Source organism: Bubalus kerabau, chromosome 23, assembly GCF_029407905.1.
Source record: "Bubalus kerabau isolate K-KA32 ecotype Philippines breed swamp buffalo chromosome 23, PCC_UOA_SB_1v2, whole genome shotgun sequence".
NCBI lineage: Eukaryota > Metazoa > Chordata > Mammalia > Artiodactyla > Bovidae > Bubalus > Bubalus kerabau.
Window position 1 is genome coordinate 13,137,583 of NC_073646.1, and position 16,720 is coordinate 13,154,302.

Here is a 16,720-nt window from a genome sequence, read left to right on the forward strand (position 1 = left end):
AAAAAGAAGAAAAGAAGACCAGAAAAAGCTGTTCACTTAGCAGATACTTACTCTAGCTTCAATGTGTGCTTAGCATTGTTCTGGTCAATGGGAATACAAAGCTGAACAGGTTGGTGTGACCCTCCTCTCCCAGAGTGTCCAATCTAGAAGAGATGCCTGGAAGTGGGAAGGAAAGATGCAGTGGATATCACCTAATCTTAGAGGATGGAGGAGCCAGGAATGACTTCCCTGAGGGAGTGAGGTTTAGTCCGAGACCGGAAGAGTCCTGTTCTAGCACAGATGGTTTGTGGAAGGAAGGATGTTAAGGAGGGTAGAATTGTTCCATCTAGAAGAAACAGCTGTTTCAAATGCATCAAGGTGAGATAGAGTGTGTTTCATTAGAGAAAGTAATAAAAGTTCAGGCTGACGGCAACAGGGAGAGGGAGGGAGGAAGGAATGGGGAAAGACAAAATTGGAGGTGTTGAGAAATTGGAGTCACCCCAAGAAATACACAAGTGGTGAAGTGTCCCTGACCCCCCCCTTCCCAGCCCCAGCATGAGCTCATAGCCTCTCCAGCCTCAGGATGTATTATAATCAGCCTTGTTTGGAAACAACTGAAGTTCTGCAAACAGCAAATACCGTGAAATCCTCTCACCCAGACAAGCTTCCACTCAGAAGATGGTGTTAGGGCTACTCCAAGCCAATCAGCTCAAATCTGCTTCAGAGGAAAGCAGTGATTCAATTGCTCTTCCCACACACCAGGCAAGAAGACAGTGGATTTCCACATCATTTTCAGCACTGATTAAACTGGAACCAGTGAATGCAAACCTAGAGAACATTTGGAAGTGAGCCTTTTCCATCAACAAGAATATGCAGTTGGCTGGAACTCCCCAGCCCTGGCCCATGCCAGGTAAGAGAGTTTGCACTGCATTCAGATCTCCTGGAGGCAATGCCATTTCTAATCCCTGTCTTTACCGACAACAGGCATTTTCTCTATTCCGCGTAATTCTGATATACCATCCTTCGGCTCTAATGAACCCAGTCGTGAGCTTCATTCAGTGGAACTCAATAAACCATCAGCACATTTTGATTGCTGCAATTCTGTTGTATGTTAAAGGACCTATCGCAGTGCATGAGGTGCAGGGGATATCAGCAGATATTTATTCTCTTCCCTTTCTTCCAGGCCATTCTACTGTATACAATTCTTGCTTGAAATCTCATGAAACCTCTTACTGGCCTTCCCCACTTCACCTAATACCTTGAGTGCATCTGCACAAATAAATGCCGGGTTGGAGCAAATCCTGTCCAATAACACTGTGTAACCCAGCAGTCTTCCCAGGACAGGCCCCCCACCCCCCATATCCTCTGCTGTAGTTCTTCTCTAGAGTATCCAGATAATAGGATCTGATGCCTATTCCCTGAGTTGTTTTACAGAGGCTAAAACCCCTACAAAATGGATGAAATTAACTACTCGATGACTCTGAGCACACTGGCATCACCAACTCGAAGCACATGAGTTTGAGCAAGCTCCAGGAGTTGGTGATGGACAGGGAAGCCTGGCGTGCTGCAGTCTATGGGGTCACAAAGAGTCAGACACGATTGAGTGACTGAACTGAACTGAGCACATAGCCCCATTACCTACTAGTGCCTAAGGATTGATAATGCTAACCCCTGTGACACCACCCTGTTACCGCACCAACAACCAATCAGGGAATTGGGCACAAGCTGATCAGATACCTTGTAGCCCCGCCCCCCACCTCCCTCACCTGGCATTTAAAAAGGCTTTGCTGAAACCCATTGGGGAGTTTGGGTTTTCTGAGCACTAACTACCCTGGACTCTTTGTTTGTGTGTTTTGGTCATTTGTGTCTGATTCTTTGCGACCCTTTGGACTGTAGCCCGCCAGGCTCCTCTGTCCATGGCATTTTTAATACTGGAGGGGGTTAGAATTTCCTTCTCCAAGGGATCTTGACCCAGGGATCAAACCCAAGTCTCCTGTATCTCCTGCATTGCAGGGGGATTCTTTACCTGCTGAGCCACTGAGAAAGCTAAATACTTATTTATTTATTTGGCTGTGCTGGGTATTAGTTGCAGCACTTGGGATCTCTTTCCCTGACCAGGGATTGAACCCAGGCACCCTGTATTGGGAGTTCATTCGACATTGGACCACCAGGGAAATCCCTTGCTTGGCATCGTGCAATAAATGTTGCACTTTCCTTCCCCACCACCAGGTGTCAGTAGTCTAACTTTACTAGAAGCGGGCAGTTCAGTTCAATCGCTCAGTCGTGTCCGACTCTGCAACCCCATGGACTGCAGCACTCCAGGCCTCCCTGTCCTTCACCATCTCCCGGAGCTTGCTCAAACTCATGTCCCTCGAGTTGGTGATGCCATCCAACCATTGCATCCTCTGTCGTCCCCTTCTCTTCCTGCCTTGCCAGGGGGCAATGGGACCCAATCTTGGTTTGGTAACACTGCTGAAAGAAAAGTCTAACCAGAAGGAAGCAGAGGAAAAGATGAATGGCTGGTGACAAGCACAGGGAATGCTTAGATTGGGCCCTAAATACTGGGCTGGCCAAACATTCGTTTGGGTTTCTCCATGGTGAAAGAACTTTCTGGCCAACCGAGTACTTCATGGGGCTTTTCACTCCATACGTTTTCTTTCTCATTTTTAAGTGGAGTATAGTTGATATTCAATGTTGTGTTGGTTTCATCACAGCAAAGTGATTCAGTTATGCATATACATATGTCCACTCTTTTTTAGATCTTTTCCCGTATAGGATGTTAAATAAGTAAGTGTAAGTGGGTTGCCATTTCCTTCTCCAGGGGATCTTCCCAACCCAGGGATGGAACCTGGGTCTCCCGCATTGCAGGCAGAGTCTTTACCACCTAAACCACCAGGGGAGCCCCTGTACGCCAGTACTCTCCTATGTGTTCTATTGTGGGACTGAGTTTGCAGAGACAGCTGAGCCGGACCTGCTCAGTTTCCCTTCTCTCTGTGGCCACAGGAGAAAAAGGGCTACAGGAAGCATCGCTCCAAAGACCCAGGCTCACCCCCTAGTAACATGTGGCCCTTGATGTCACACTCAGGTACATTCTGCAAACAGCCCCCTTAAGCAGCCCAGAGGGGCAGGGAGGTGCTATTGTGTGTGGAGTGTAGCTCTGCTCCCAGGTTAAAGCAGAAAGCAAATGACAAATATGTTTATTTCCCTGCCACAAGCATCAGGTGAAAAAAAGAAGTTTCTCCATGCCACCAACCTTCAAATAGACTGGAGAGAACTACATCTGAAGTGATCAATAGAAAACCACTGGGAAGAGAGTGAAATTGGAATTCTAACCCTGTGGCTTCCACTCTCTGGCAAGTGATCTTGGTGACAGCATAAAGATCTTGCCCCAGCTGAGGGTGGAGATTCCTTTCAGCTCTAAAAGGAAACCGTTCCCGTGGCAGCTTTGGAGTGAAGAGCAAAGACGCCAGGATGGGGAGGGAGGAGCTTGGATTCCTACCCCAGTTCTACCACCAATCAGTTGCATGGCTTTGGATAAATTAGTTTCCCTGAGAACCAGTTCTTTTACCTACAAAAAGAGAGGGATAGGTTTGATCACCTCCAAGTTTTATTAGTAGTGATAAAAATGGCTTGCTCTGGGCATCCAGGAGTTCACAGAGGTCAGGTATCCAAATGTGTGCCTGAAAAGAAGAAATGCGTTGAGCTGCCAGGGAGGGCAGAAAGGATCGCCTACTCACTTTACTGTCTCTGGCCATCTGACATCTGCCTTGTGTTTCCCTGGAAATTGTTTCCTTTATTTTTGTCTTATGGTAAAATTTAGAAAAGTTCTAAGGCAGAGAAAAGCAAAAAAGAAGAAATAACCTACCCTGTAATCTGTCCCATCCCTTAAAGATACTCATAGTTAACATTTTGTTTTATATTCTGTGAACCTGTTTTTCAGTATTTCCAAGTGAGAGTCATCATTTACCCAGGCTCCTCTGTCCATAGAATTCTCCAGGCTAGAATACTGGAGTGGGTAGCCATGCCCTCCTCCAGGGGATCTTTCTGACCCAGGGATCGAATCCATGTCTCTGGTATTAGAGGCAGATTCTTTACCATCTGAGCCACTAGGGAAGCTCCTATCATTTACCCAAATCATCCCTAATTTCTTTTGCTTTCTGGGGCCAGTTTTTCATTTAATATATAAATAAATAAACTCATTTGCCCTGTGTTAGTTCTGCATAACAAATCATCACACATTTAGGAGCTGATAACCATACCAGGCACAGTATCGCTGAGAACCCTGCTCAAGCTTTTATGGGGCTGAAATCAAGGCATTAGCTGGGTCATGTTCCATTCTGGAGGCTCTGGGAATGAAGCCACTTCCAAGGTCATTCAGGTTGTTGGCTGAATTCAGGTCTTTGCAACTGTAGGGCTGATGCCCCTACCTCCTATTGTCTTCAACCAAGGACTGCTCTCAGCGCCAAGAGGCTGCCTGTATCCCTCACCTTGTCTGTCTCCCGTTAAACAATAATCAGTATCAAGATTGCTAGGCAAAGAACAAAGAATTTTATTTGCTGCTGCTGCTCCTTAGGCCTTTAGTCACATCTGACTCTCTGTGGTTCCATGGACTGTAGCCTGCCAGGGCTCCTCTCTCCATGGAGTCTTTCACGCAAGAATGCTGTAGTGGGTTACCATTTCCTACTCCAGGGGATCTTCCCAACCCAGGGATTGAATCTGCATCTCTTGCATCTCCTGCATTGGCAGGCAGAATCTTTACCACTAGTGCCACCTAAGAAACCCAAACTTTATTTGAGGTCCTTTGTTGGACAGGCCTTTGTTGACAAAGTAATGTCTCTGCTTTTTAATATACTGTCTAGGTTGGTCAGGAGAAGGCAGTGGCACCCCACTCCAGTACTCTTGCCTGGAAAATCCCATGGGCGGAGGAGCCTGGTAGGCTGCAGTCCACAGGGTCGCTAAGAGTCGGACACTGCTGAACGACTTCACTTTCACTTTTCACTTTCATGCATTGGAGAAGGAAATGGCAACCCACTCCAGTGTTCTTGCCTGGAGAATCCCAGGGACAGAGGAGCCTGGTGGGCTGCCGTCTCTGGGGTCACACAGAGTCGGACACAACTAAAGTGACACAGCAGCAGCAGCAGCAGGTTGGTCATAGCTTTTCTTCCAAGAAGCAAGCGTCTTTTAATTTCATGGCTGCAGCCACCACCTGCAGTGATTTTGGAGCCCAAGAAAATAAAGTCTATCACTGTTTCCATCTTTTCCCCATCTATTAGCCATGAAATGATGGGAATGGATGCCATGATCTTAGTTTTCTGAATGTTGAGTTTTAGGCCAGCTTTTTCACTCTCCTCTTTCACATTCATCAAGAGGCTCTGTAGTTCCTCTTCACTTTCTGCCATTCAGTTCAGTTCAGTCGTTCAGTATTGTCCAACTCTTTGCGACCCCATGAATTGCAGTACACCAGACCTCCCTGTCCATCACCAACTCCCGGAGTTCACCCAAACTCACGTCCATCGAGGCGGTGATGCCATCCAGCCATCTCATCCTCTGTCGTCCCCTTCTCCTCCTGCCCCCAATCCCTCCCAGCATTGGGGCATTTCTGCCATTAGGGTGGTGCCATCTGTATATCTGAGGTTATTGATATTTCTTGATTCCAGCAATCTTGATTCCAGCTTGTGCTTCATCCAGCCTGGCATTTCTCATGATGTGCTCTGCATATAAGTTAAATAAGCAGGGTGACAATATACAGTCTTGACATACTCCTTTCCCAATTTGGAACTAGTCTGTTGTTTCATGTCCGATTCTAACTGTTTGAGGACCTAGGAATCGCCATTTGGGAAGACACAGATTTGGGTATAACTGAGTGTTCCAAGGGAACGTTGAGCCATCAGAGAAGCCCTGAGAAATGATGAATCTCTTCTTCATCCTTTGAGAGTGAAGGAAACTCCTGTCCCAGGTCACCAGAGGAAAGGAAAACTGTAACATTCAGAGAAAATCTTCTTTGAAAAAGAACCACTCATTTACATTAATATGAAAAACAGAACTTCCCTGGTGGCCCAGTGGTTAAGAATCTGCCTGACAGCTGCTGCGGACATGGGTACGATCCCTGGTTTGGAAGATCCCACAAGCCGAGTGGCAACTAAGCCCACATGCTGCGACCACTGAGCCTGTGCTTTGCAGCCCGTGTTCCCCAACAAGAGAAGCCTTGTTTGGCAATTGCAGAGATTGCCCCCTGCAATGAGAAGCCTGCCCATCACAACCAGAGAGTAGCCCCCACTCGCCACAACTAGAGAAAGCCCGCGCAGCAAAGAAGACCCAGCACAGTCAAAAATAAATAAATATTTTTTTAAAGATATGAAAAACATGTTTAGGTTTCTATTGTCCTGATTTCCATTCATGATTAACATTGTTTTGGAAAGACCAATTTGAAAGTCATTATCGGTGTTTATTTACTCATCTCTTTCCTCCCAGAGAATCCTTAAGCAACCCAAAGACCAGGAAACTAGAAATAGGAGTTATTATTGTTGTTTTACTGATCCTGTAGATATAGATGGAGTTCTTAGGCATGGTTCAAGGTCAAATTTCCTGTGCTCACCTCCCCATAGCCACTCTGTAAGGGGAAGCTAATGCGTGGGAAGCAGACAACAGAAGACTGATCTACTCTGCTACACCAACATCAAAGGTCCCTGTTATCTTTCTTTCTTTCTCCTTCCTGTTATAATAGAAACTTCACAGTTCATTGGGTTGTGTAGAGTATTTGGCAGAAAATGTAGTTTGAGCTGCATCTTGCTGTAATAATAATAGCTACCATTTATTGGGAGCTTACTCCACACCAGGCACTTGGCCAAGTGTCTTATATGTGTTATCTCATTGAATTCTCACAACAATTCTCTGAGGTAGGCACTATTGCTCTTTCCATTTTATGCAAGGGAAACGAGTGACAAGGGGTTAATCAGTTTCCCTAGGTTCACGGAGCCAGAAGGCAGCAGAGTCAGTTTTGAACACAGGTCTCTCTGACTCTAAAACCACTTCCTGCAGCCACTACACCAAGGAGCCCCTACTTCTGAGACCGAGTCCCTGGTGACACACTCTGTGTATAGTCCATCTGCTCCCAAGGTGCCAGAAGGAAACGGCCCCTCTTCTTAAGAGCACCGTAGAGACTTTTTTTTATTCAAATTAATGTCTATTGGAGTATTGTTGCTTTACAATGTTGTGTTAGTTGCCACTGAATAGTGAAGTGAATCAGCTATATGTATACATACATATATATGTATGTATGTATGTGTTGCCTCTTTTTTCAATTTCCTTCCCATTTGGGCCACCACAGAACACTGAGTAGGGTTCCCTGAACTATTCCTAGGCTCTCATTAGTTATCTATGTTATACACAGAATCAGTAGTGTATATATGTCAATCAATCTTAAGATCAAGATGACTTAATAAAGTACTTATATTGATGCTCTATTAGTTTAAGCCAGGCTGGAAGACTTAATTTCATACTAGGAAATTAATATTAGGGGGAAGCAAGTGCCACAGAGCTAACTTAATAAAGCTCCTTTATTTGTGGGATCTTTCAGACACATCAGAATGTAATACTGAAATGGGATGGCTGTACATAGATAATTTTTTTTATTTTAAAAAATTGATCTATTTTTTATTGAAGGATAATTGCTTTACAGAATGTTGCTGTTTTCTCTCAAACTTCAACATGAATCAGCCATAGGTATACATATATCCCCTCCCTTTTGAAGCTTCCTCCCATCTCCTGCTCCATCCCACCCCTCTAGGTTAATACAGAGCCCCTGTTTGAGTTTCCTGAGCCATACAGCAAATTCCCGTTGGATCGACACCCTCTCTTCCTCGCTCTGTGCTTTACAAACGATGACTGAGCACTTCCAGTCTGCCAAGTACCACCAAGCATTATTCTTACCTAATTGTATTCTCATGATAACCCTCCACACCAGTCAGGATAGTCTAGGCTATGCTGCAGTAACAGGCAACGCTCAAATATCAGAGGTTATAAGAAGAGGTTTATTTCTTACTCTTGCTGTACATCTGTAATAGTCAGCTGGAGACTGCTACTCTGGAAATCAGGCAGAAGAGCAGGCACTCTCAGGAACACCACTGCTTGGCCTTGCAGAGAGAAGGGGAGTTTGGGAGCATCTCACTTCGCCAATTCAGTGCTCAAGACTAGAAATGCCACATGGGCCTTTAGTCCAAACTCACCTGCCAGAGCAGCATGAGAAAGGGAAAGAAATGAATTCTTTGCTCTAAGGCGAGTGTTAAAAACTTTCCTTTTATAAAGGAGGGAAGAGAAGCTAAGGAGTCTATCCAGGGTATATAGCTAGATAAAGTAACTCTTTCCTCTCTGATAAAGAAATGTAACAAAAAATAAGCAGAACACAGAGAACAAACTAGTGGTTACCAATAGGGAGAGGGAAGGGGGAAGGAATACTGGAGGCAGAGAAGATTAAGAGATATAAACTATTAAGTATAAAATAAGCTACAAGGATCTATTGTACAACATGGGGATTATAGCCAATATTTTATAAAAACTGTAAATGGAATGTGGGGCTTCCCCAGTGGCTCAGCAGTAAAGAATCTGCCTGCCATGTAGGAACTACAGGAGACATGGGCCTGATCCCTAGGTTGGGAAGATCCCCTGAAGGAGGGTATGGCAACCCACTTCAGTATTTTTGTCTGGAAAATTCCATGGACAGAGGGGCCTGGTGGGCTACTGTCCACAGGGTCTCGAGAAGTCAGACACAACTGAAGTGACTTAACACCCATGCACGCATACATGGGATAAAACCTTCAAAAAGTGTGAATCACTATAGAGTACACTTGTGAGTTATATAATAGGGTACATCACCTATACTTCAATTTAAAAAAAGAAGAGTAAACAGATAAGTGTCATACAAAACAGATCGAGGCAACTGCAGTTTACATGAAAAATCAAACCCAAAAGAATTGTAAGGGATGAATCATTCTAATTGGGAGGCAGACGAACTAAAAAAGAAGAGACAAAGCCTTGTGAAGGAGATGTGGCTTGAGTGGAATCTTGAGAGATGGAAACTTGCATTCCAGGTAGTACAGTCTAGAAGGAAGTAAATGCGTGGAGATGGAAGAGTAGATGATAAGGCAGGATATTTGAAGCAGTGTGGACAGAGTGTGAGGGGGGACTTGAGAGGAGACAAACAGAGAGGAAGCGGGAGATGAGGTATTTACAGGGCAGACTGGTGACAGACTATAGGTTTTGTTCTCCAAGCTGTAAGGATATGCCAACAGGGCATTATTCTAGAACAACTCATATTCACAGATAGAAAAAAAAAATCATTGACGATACAACCCACACGATAATGAGTCAAAAGCATTATCTTTTACAGAAGTATAGCATTTCTGAGTTTTATATATGGCACATCACACTGGACGTGTTTAATAAATATTTACTGGACATTGAATGATTTCCAGGAGAAGTCAATTTGAGGTTTAGAATCTGTCCTGAGGACAAAACAGAAAAAACTACTAGAAATCTAGAGATAAAAAGAACACTGCAAGGCATTTTCTGGGTTGAATTTGTCGCCAAGGGACACAGAATACCACATGCTAGCAAATAGCCAAGGCAACAAGAAAGATGACACATGAGCACAAACTGTGCCGTCAAGGTTTAGCTAGCCTTGCAGTGAATGCGGCTGCCATATGGAATTGTTTTTATTTGCTGTGGGTAATTTTCTGTGGAAGAGCATCCTCCTAACCCAGCATAATAAAGTCAGTTATTCGTGCTCAGAATCACCAGCAAGGGGTGGGGGTGGGGGAAATGAGAGAAAGGCAGTCATCAAACACTTTTATCACTGAGCCACACCCTTGGTTGGATTCCATCACTGGGGATCCTCTTGGATGGGCCACCAAAAAGATGACAAAGGCTGGATTGTCAAGTACACTGACCAAGAGCTCAAAACAATGAGGGGTTCCTTATCTCCAAATAAACACACCCTGAGTGGAGAAGGTCTCCTTGGGAGGCCTCCGTGATTGTCAGTCCTAAAGACAGATATCCAGTAGTCTTGTACGGATGTGAGAGTTGGACCGTAAAGAAGGCTGAGTAGCAAAGAATTGATGCTTTTGAACTCTGGGGCTGGAGAAGACTCTTGAGAGTCCCTGGGATGGCAAGGAGATCAAACCAGTCAGTTCTAAAGGAAATCAATACTGAATATTCATTGGAAGGACTGATGCTGAAGCTGAAGCTCCAATATTTGGCCACCTAATGCAAACAGCTGACTCGTTGGTAAGGACCCTGATGCTGGGAAAGATTGAAGGCAGGAGGAGAAGGGGACGACAGAGGATGAGATGGTTGGATGACATCACCGACTCAATGGACATGAGTTTGAGCAAACTCGCGGAGATAGTGAAGGACAGGGAAGCCTGGAGTGCTGCAGTCCACGGGGTTGCAAAGAGTTGGACACGACTTAGCGACTGAACAACAACAACAAAAGAGATGTATTTGTTTCTGATGCTAGCTTCCTAAAGGTAACTCAATTTCCTGAGACTGCGTTCTCCTTTCCATTTCATGTCCAGGTGAATTCTGACCCCTAAGAAGAAATTCATGAGATCTAAAATTTGGACAATGCTCCCAGAAGAGAAGTAATTTTATTAATGGGGGACTCTGTTCCTGGATGTTGGGCTGACAGTCTTGGCACACATCCTGAGGATAATGGCGAGGATTCTGTACAAGGTGACACTTGAATTGTGGAAAGGTCACCATGCAGGTGAGTGAAGAATAAATGGAAGGAGACAGTGTTAGTCTTGTGGGGGGACGACCACATAAAGCTAACTGGGATAGACTAGGTGAGAAATGATGAAAAGATGGTGAACAGTTTCAGCTGTAGTTACGGGCTGCGATCTGAAACAAATAGACTGCTGATGTTTCTTCAGCAAAGATGAATTTCTTTGGGGATCAGCAGAGAATTGCAATTTTGGGTCCACGACCATGGGGAGTCACGCACAAGTCCCTACATGGCCAGAGAAGAAGAACTCTTTTATAGAGGTGAAAAGGAAGTCGGGAGGGCTGTAGTCACTGGCTGAGTCCTCACCAAGAAAGAAGTCTGTCTTCTTCCCATGGGTTGTGCTAATATATCATGGCAGGGTGTGAGAGCGCCCCCTTCTGGTCTCCTAACTCTATTTAATTGAGATTTCTATTTATTAATTTTGTACAGAGCATATAGAGGAGATGACCTGTATTAGTTTTTCGGGCTGCTGCAACAAAGGACAGCAAATTGGGTTGCTTAAACTACAGGACTGTACTGTGCTAGAGTTCTGGAGGCTAGAAATTCGAGATCAAGGTGTCAGATGTGAGTGTTTCCTGAAGGCTGTGAGGTCCGGAGAGTCCGCTCTGTGCCTCACTCCTAGCTCATGATGGTTTGCTGGGAGCCTTTGGCATTCCCTAGTTTCTGTTACATCATCCAAATCGCTCCTTCCGTCTTCACATGCTCCTTCCCTGGGCTTGTCGTCTCTGTGTCCAAACTTTGCTTTACTCTAACGACACCAATCATAATAGGGGCCCACGATATTCCTGTATCACCTCATCTTAACTAATTACATCCATGAAGTCTCAGTTTCCAAATAAAGTCTCATTTTGAGGTACTGATGTTAGTACTTCAACATATGGATATGGGGGGCAAGCAGACAACCCACGACAGAACACATTTCAAAGGTATTTTGGAGTTTTTGGAGTTGTAATTGATTTGATGACTAATTGAGTGTGTTTTTCTTATTTATAAATTAAGATAGTTTACAGATGAGGAAGATATTAACATATAATATACAACTTAGCAAGGGGCAAACATGAGTTGCTACATTCTTGTGTGGGGCTGAATTATTCCCCCTTCACCAAAATTCATATGTTTAAGCCCCCATAATCTCAGAATGCAACTATATTGGGGCCTTTAAAGAGATCATGAAGGTTAGATGAGGTCATTAGCACGGGCCTTTATCCAATGACTGGCATCCTTAAAAGAACAGATGATGAATATGTTAATTGGCTTGACTGTGGTAATCATTCACAATGTGTACATATAGCAAAACATCATGCTGTATACCTTAAGTACATACAATTTTTACTTGTCAAGTGTACCCAGTAAGGCTGGAAAAAATAAGGAAGAAAGGAGAGAAGAAAACACACAGAAGAAACACGATGTGAGGATATTGGGAAAAGACAGCATCTGTAAGCCAAGGACAGAGGTCTCAAAAGAAGTAACCCTGCAGGAGCTTTGATCTCAGACTTCCAGCATCTAGACCTGGAAGAAAATCAATTTCTGCTGTGTAAGTCATCCAGTTTGTGGTACTTTGTTATGGTAACCCTAGCAGACAGATATAGTCCTTAACAATCTAATGATGCTCCTTTAAGATGCCTGATCAGTAGAGCACATTACATGTTAAAGTGGGGAGCGCTGAGTCTTTCAGATTCTTAATCTGCCAAAGGACAAGATTAATGCTGCCTTTTTGCAAACTCCAGCAGGCCGGAAGCTTAGAGGAAGAAGCATTTATAGGACACCCACCTTAACAGAACCTGGTATCCTAGATTCCACCATGTTTTTACCTCTGGTCGCCATTACCATTGGGGTTTTTATTTAAAAAAAATTTTTTTTGGTTGTGCCCCTAGTTCCCTGACCAGGGACCAAACCCATGCCCTCCTCCATTGGAAGCATGGAGTCTTAACCATTGGACCACGAGGGCAGCCCCATCATTTGGGGTTTTAGATGAAAACTTTGTTCAGTGAGGATAAGCAGAATTTTACTTTATCTGTCATCGACTGAGGAAGGAAGTTGAACAGACCAGAGGATTAGAAAGAAAAGGGAGGAAGAAAGAATGGGAAATAAAAAACAAAATGGAAGAAGGGAGGAAAGGGAAGTAGAGGGAAGAGGAAGAGGAAATGACGATTGAGAGACAGATGCATGAACGTAGGGTTTCTCAGCTTCAGCGTGACTGACTTTGGGGGCTGGGTCACCCTCTGCTGTCCGGGGCTGTCCTGCCCATTGTAGGATGTTCAACAGTATCATTCTACTCACTAGAAGTCACTTACATCCGCTGCCACCCCCACACCCTCAGTTGCGACAACCAAAAATTCTCTAGACATTGCCAAATGTTCCCTGGGGTAGAAATCACCCATGGTGTGATTTCTCATAAGATACGTAAGCGGACATTTTGATTTTCTAGGATGAAGGGCAGAAGGTGGAGAAATGTATAAAGACACAAAAAGATAGGAAGACAGGGACTTGCTGAACCCCACGGTTTCAGAGTCTGAGATGGACGGGTGTGATGGGAGATCTGGCTTGTGATGTGCTGTGTTTATCAGACACGAATACCATTGTGACTTATCCCTCACTATTTAGACAGAGGAGTCCGTGTACTTGTTATGGTGACACATTGCTTCTAACAAAAACATTGTCCTCCCTACCCAGAGCACGGAGCGCCAAGTCAAGTACAGTTACTGATAGGGGCTTCACTTTGTTTTCCTAACTGGTTCCATGTGCATCCTACTTCTTGGATCTCATGCTTTTCCTCAGCTAAAAGGGAGAAAAGGGTACTGCAAGCCTTTGCCTTTGATCATTTTAATGCAATCAGCGGGAATCTAGGAGGCACAGTTATTGCTGAAAGCTAGGGCTCCGGTGGGTTACTTTGAGCAGGTTATTTTTCTAAGTCCTCACTTTCTCATTTATAAATGGGATAAAGGGACTTCCCTGGTGGTCTAGTTGTCAAGATTCCACACTTTCAGTGCAGGGGGCATGGGTTTGATCCCTGGTTGGGGAACTAAGATGTAACATGCTGAGAAGCTTGCCAAAACAACAATAACAACAATAGGGGCTTCCCTGGTGGTCCAGGGGCTAAGTCTCTGTGCTCCCAGTACAGGGGGCTCAGCTTCAAACCCTGGCCAGGGAACTAGAATTCATATGCTTCAACTAAAGATCCCTTATGCAGCTAAGACCTGGCACAGCCAAATAAATAAATAGGGTAAAAAGAACCTTTCAAAGGATTTGTCGTGAGGGTGGAGATAAGCCAAAAAGTGCTTAGTACAGGCCCTGAAAGGGACTCAATGAACATTATTTTTATCAGCAAATGGTGATCAGAAAGATGAAGGAAATTGATATTAAGTTATATGAGGAGTGATTACAAGATGTTTTTCTTTATGAGGGAGAGTTACAATGGACGTAAAGACTATCTTCAACTGTCTGATGGAATTCTGTAAAAAGAAGAGTTTTTCCAAAAGACAAAACCAGAGATAAGAGAAGTGTTACAGGAAGGTGTATTTAGGTTCCAGAAGTTTTCCAACAACTGCTCCCACATGGTTAACTATTAGAAAAGGAGGGAGATTCTCCTCATGAGGAATGCCTTGGGAAACCTCCTTCGCTGGATAGGGAAAAACTCCTACACATCCGTCAAGATCCATCTCAGTTGTCCCTACTTGAGAAAGTCTGTGATCACCTTCATGGTCCATCCTGAATTCAGTGTCTTGAACTTGACCTCCCCAGATTTTACAGTTGTTACCTGTTAACCTGCCTCTTTCTGCGTCCATATGGCAAACTTCTTTTGTTCTCAGTTGTTTAGCTCTTTAGACACATTGCCCATTATAATACCTGGGACTGAGTAGAAACTCAGATGTAAAGGGGAAAAAGAATTGAATGGACAGAAGAGATTTCTGATTTAGGAGAGGAAACTGACATCAGTTGTGTATAAATTTTCATCCAACTGGAATATGCGATTTGTTCTTGGTTATATTTTCTAATATCCAACTTATTTTTACCAAGATCTTATCAGGCTGTATATCCAGCAACAAAACAACAGCTTGAAGCAAGAAAGGGTAAACAAACAAACCAAATGTATTTGGTTCCTCTAGCAATCCCACTTCTGGGCATATACTTGGAGAAAACCATAATTGGAAAAGATACATGTACCCCAATGTTCATTGCAGGACTATTTACAATAGCTAGAACATGGAAGCAACCTCCGTGTCCACCCACAGAGGAATAGATAAAGAAGATGTGGCGTATATATATATATAATGGAATATTACTCAGCCATAAAAAAGAATAAAATAATGCTTTTTGCAGCACCATGGATGGACTGAGAGATTGTCATACTGGGTGAAGTAAGTCAGACAGAGAAAGACAAATATACAATGTTACTTATTTGTGGAATCTAAAAAAATAAATAAATAAAAGGTACAGCTTTTTTGTTGCTGTTGTTTGTTTGGTTTTACAACTCCAGGCCCATGGTCCATTTTCTAGTAAGCACAATTTCTTCCATGGTCAATCTGAGAGTCAATGGACATAAACAACTGGTTTTGGACTCACTCAGCTTCCTGTGTTCCAACAGTGACTTTGTTGTCCTACCTGTTGAGGAATTCAGACTTGTAAGGACATACACACTCAATTCCAATAACAAAATTAAAATAACATGTCTTTAGGTTGTACCCAGGCTTGTAAAGTCTCATGTTATGAATTTCTTTCCCGCAGTCTCTGAAAGATGAAAAGCTGAACAACCAATTGAAGAAGCTGGTCAATCCATCCTAATTTCTCTTTTCTGTACTTCCAAGTTCAGAATATGTAGGACATCTATATTCTCTTTAAATATCTTAGAATAGATGCCATTTCCCTGTGCCAGTGGGCAGGTGACTATTTGCAAGGCTACAAAACAAACAAACAAAAACAGAAGCTGCAAATGTGGACTGGAAGGTGAGAATTATTTTCTAAGAGTCCTCATTGTAAGGGACTGAGAGAGGGGGAAAAAAAAAACCTGGAAGCTAATGAGCTGTGAAATGATTGCAATGGAGGGTGACATTCTAAAATGCTCAAAAATTCGCATTTTTGCATTAGTCTCTAGGGTCATGATGAAATATTGATTCAAAAACTTGATAGAATTATAGTTTAAAATAGTGTATCCCTTAGTTTATATTTGTTTTCTTTTGTTGTTTCCTTTTTAAGAAAAGCATTTCAACTCAACAAACAAATGTTGTGGACCTACTATGTGCAGAGCACAAAAGTAGGAAGACAGATGAATAAATATGAGGTGCTTTTTGTTTCACTATGTTATTAACATAGTGCTGGGAAAAGATGATTAAAATTGTGTATATTATCAGATCAGATCACATCAGATCAGTCGCTCAGTCGTGTCCGACTCTTTGCAACCCCATGAATTGCAGCACGCCAGGCCTCCTTGTCCATCAGCAACTCCCAGAGTTCACTCAGACTCACGTCCATTGAGTCAGCGATGCCATCCAGCCATCTCATCCTCTGCCGTCCCCTTCTCCTCTTGCCCCCAATCCCTCCCAGCATCAGAGTCTTTTCCAATAAGTCAACTCTTTGCATGAGGTGGCCAAAGTACTGGAGTTTCAGCTTTAGCATCATTCCTTCCAAAGAAATCCCAGGGCTGATCTCCTTCAGAATGGACTGGTTGGATCTTCTTGCAGTCCAAGGGACTCTCAAGAATCTTCTCCAACACCACAGTTCAAAAGCATCAAGTCTTCGGCGCTCAGCCTTCTTCACAGTCCAACTCTCACATCCATACATGACCACAGGAAAAACCATAGCCTTGACTAGATGAACCTTTGTTGGCAAAATAATGTCTCTGCTTTTGAATATGCTATCTAGGTTGGTCATAACTTTCCTTCCAAGGAGTAAGTGTCTTTTAATTTCATGGCTGCAGTCACCATCTGTAGTGATTTTGGAGCCCAGAAAAATAAAGTCTGACAC

At 43.6% G+C, this 16,720-nt stretch overlaps 1 long non-coding RNA gene across 4 annotated transcripts in view; it reads right to left on the bottom strand.

Moving 5' to 3' along the window:
• The window catches only part of LOC129637464 (uncharacterized), a 103,897-nt gene extending 103,604 nt beyond the window's left edge, over positions 1-293 (bottom strand). The window contains exon 1 of one of the 4 annotated variants that reach the window (XR_008707479.1): positions 52-293. This is a non-coding gene — a long non-coding RNA (uncharacterized LOC129637464). The remainder of the gene's footprint in view (positions 1-51) is intronic. The other 3 variants (XR_008707478.1, XR_008707477.1, XR_008707480.1) reach the window with 3 other exon arrangements.
• Positions 294-16,720: the final 16,427 nt, after the last annotated feature.